Source organism: Nannospalax galili, unplaced genomic scaffold (assembly GCF_000622305.1).
Source record: "Nannospalax galili isolate Female #2095 unplaced genomic scaffold, S.galili_v1.0 scaffold158, whole genome shotgun sequence".
Taxonomy (NCBI): Eukaryota; Metazoa; Chordata; class Mammalia; order Rodentia; family Spalacidae; genus Nannospalax; species Nannospalax galili.
The window spans coordinates 2,194,339-2,197,803 of NW_008345290.1; positions in this window are offsets into that span (position 1 = coordinate 2,194,339).

The window sequence follows — 3,465 nt, forward strand, 5'->3', positions numbered from 1 at the left end:
CGTCATGCATTCTAAGTAAGCACTCTACAACTGAGCTATATCTCCAGCCCTCTTTTTACTTTTTATTTAGAGAGAGGGTCCCACTTGAAGTTACTTTGTAGCCCAAGCAGTTCTCAGACTTGAGATTCTCCTGCTTCATCCTCCCAAATAGCTAGGACTACAGGCCTGTGCCACCAGGCCATCAGGCCTGGCTCCTAGGCTCTACTACAGAGAACAGCTATCTCTTTTAGTCATAATTCCAAATTCCCAAGAGGGAAAGTGATGAATCCAGTCTGATTAGCTGTCTCTCCCCACACTAAAGACCCAAGGCCAGAATTTGATAGCAGTACCTGACTATAAGAGTCCATGCCTGTGGACCATATGGAAGACAGGAATCAATTTCTTGAATAAAGAATTTTGTGGCTTGTGAGTTCACCCATGAACCCAAAGTTGGTCATTTGTCAGTGGCCTGCTTGTCACTGCTTTCTCAGGAAGATGCTGTGACAAACATAATAAACATTAGCCAACAGCAGAACCAGATACAGGAGCATTTGCCTAAGCCAAGTGCTGATGGAATCTTGCTGCCATCATTCACATAGAGCAGCTATTTCATAGGAATTCATGGGAGCAGTCACCCAAGGGTAAAAGACTGGAATCTCCTCAATCACCTCCCAACTCTGTGGTATCCTATTACTGTTTGCTGTTTCTAGAAACTCATTCCCGGGGCTGTTCCTCTTGCCGCCTGGACACCTGTCTTCTAGAGCAAGTCCAGTACAACCAGAGTGAAGAGCAAGAAGTTGTCTACCTCTGACACTTGTATTTCCCACTCTAGGTCCTTTGGGGGGTTTATCTTCTAAAAGATTGACAAATATGGGATCGTTCAAGTAAGAATTTCATATTAAAGTGTAAGTTTCGCTGTGGCTTTAAGCAAATGAGGTCTGACTTGAATGTGGGTCATGTTCTAGGTACATTCTGATATTTTGGCAAAGACATCACAAAACAAACCTGCCAATTTATGTGAATTATATCTTTATTATAGGTAATACATTATAATGTCAATTAATCATTTTATATACTATGCATTAACAGTCCACATTTCAGTATTACTGTAGCAGTTACAATGGGATGCTTATGTTTGCAGGTTAACAGAAAACAACTTAATGTAACTTAAGTAATAAATCATTTTGTCATGATATGGAAACCCTAGGGGTTAGGATCTCAAGGTGTCATTGAAACTGGTTACAGGCTAGTGAGACAGCTCGGCAGGTAAACAGCTTTGTGGGCAAACCTGATGACTTAAGTTCCGTCCCTGGTGGAAGGAAAGAACTGATTCCAGAAATGTCCTCTGACCTTCAATGGCACATACCCACACTCACACAGAATAATAATAAATTAAATTTTAAAAAAAAATGGGTGTAGTGGTGCACATTTATAATTCCAGAAGGCTTAGGCAAGAAAATCATGAGTTCAAGGTCAACCAGGCTACATTCAAGACTCAAAAAAATAAAATAAAAGGTGTTACGTTCCAGATTCTTTTATCCTTTCCCAAGTGTCATCATCCTCAGTGTGCTGTTCTCATCTCAGGACCCCAAGATGGCTGTCACCGTCCTAGGAATTAAGGACAGCAACCACCAGATGATTCCCCAGGAGAAAAGCTTTTTATCAATAAGCAAAATATTTCCCAAAAGCCTCAAGCAGACTTCTCCTTACCTCACTGGGCAGAATTGAACCATGTGCCTGTGCTGAAACCAATGGCAAGAGGAATAGGATCACAATATTAGGCTTAAGCCAATTGGAATTCACCCAGGGCTCAGGCAGAGCCAGTCTCCCCTGAAGCATTTGTCTAAAACCCAGTATTTTGGCATTCTGGTAACAAAGTTTTGGGTAAGTAATGGATGGTGTCTGCTCCAACTCCCATTTTTAAGAAGGCATTTCCATCCTTAAAAAGAAGATGCCAGTCTCAGCAAAGACAAGTCCAGAATTTAAAAGTCACTTCCCCTTAGCCAGTTGTCCTGTTCCAGCTGTATGGAAAACTCAGCTGTGCTGAAATGTGTAGTGATCATACGCTCAGCAATGACAGTGACAGCAGGCAATTAGTAAGTATCAGTCATTCCCCAGGCTTACGTCAAGGGTCTTGCATACTATAGGGGTGCTGAGCCAGGTGAAACATGGAAGGCACATTTAAAGAAGCACTCACTCTGAGGGTTATATATGTGCAAGTTAGCACCTGAGAATAGGTGCCTCCTTAAATTTTGCACTCTGGAGTCCTAGCTTGTCTGGCCCTAGTTTCAGCCAGAATTATCATGACACTCAGAATGAACTCCTCTTTCTTCAGTGCTAGGGGAGGGGACCCAAGCACTCTCAGGGAACCTCCCTCAGCTGCCTTGCCCAAAGTCTTATCCCCTTCTGCTGGCAACCCCCTTCCAATGTCTGTTAAAAGCAGGGTATGGAGTCCCAGTATCTGGTCACTATAAGGAATGCCTGTATATCACTAAGAATTCCCACAGCAGCTATCCTCTTGAAGACCAAGCCAGACAATAGATGTCATTATAGAGCTGAGCTCATTGATAGCGATAGGGATAGTGGGGTCCTGAAAAGAGGCCACCAGAAGCAAGGTGGTCACAATGTCATACTCCATGGGGACAGTGAAAAGAGTATAGGATTCCTAGGACAAGACAATCAGGGCAATGTCCAACCATGAAAACCAAAGACATCAAGATGGGTGCTCAAACTAAAGGCCACCCAATGGAAAGTTAGTATCCCTAGCCCAGTTGTAGATCTGAGCCAAGGTTCTGACCTAGAATCTATTCACAGAAATGGAGGCAAGTTCTCTAAAAGGGAGGACCCTGTAACTTCGTGGTGAGTTTATGGTTCTGAACTCAATCCTTCTCTAAAGGGATCTATAGTCATTTATTCAGGTAACTGTACATAGGGGAATGGAAAAATCTTAAATATTTTGAGAACAGTTGGGCATAGAGCACAGGTTGACATTGAAACCCATGGATCCAAAGTAATATAATTCTCCCTGCCTCCTCCCTAGCTGCAGTACAGGCACATGAAGCTAATTAATAAATGGAATCCTGTCTCACAGTGGGTCCCTTGCTCCCTGAACTTGCCTAGTAAGCATTTTTTTCTTGTTCATAAATTCACAGCCAGAATGGATTTCCTTCCTGGCAGGCTTATCATGGGAAAGCCTCTGAACTGAACTGTCCCAGCCCACCCACAATATTAAACAAAAAAATAGCATCATGTTCTCAGGGCTGGAGAGATGGCTCAGTGGTTAGGAACACTGTTCTTGCAGAAGACCTGGGTTTGAATCCCAGCACCCACATGGCAACTAACAACTGTCCTTAACTCCAGCCCCAGGTGATCTGACAACCTCTTCTGACCTCCACGGGCATTGCACAACACGGGTGCACTTACCTACATGCAGGCAATACATGCATACACATAAAATATAATAAATAAAAAATTTTTAAAAAAGTA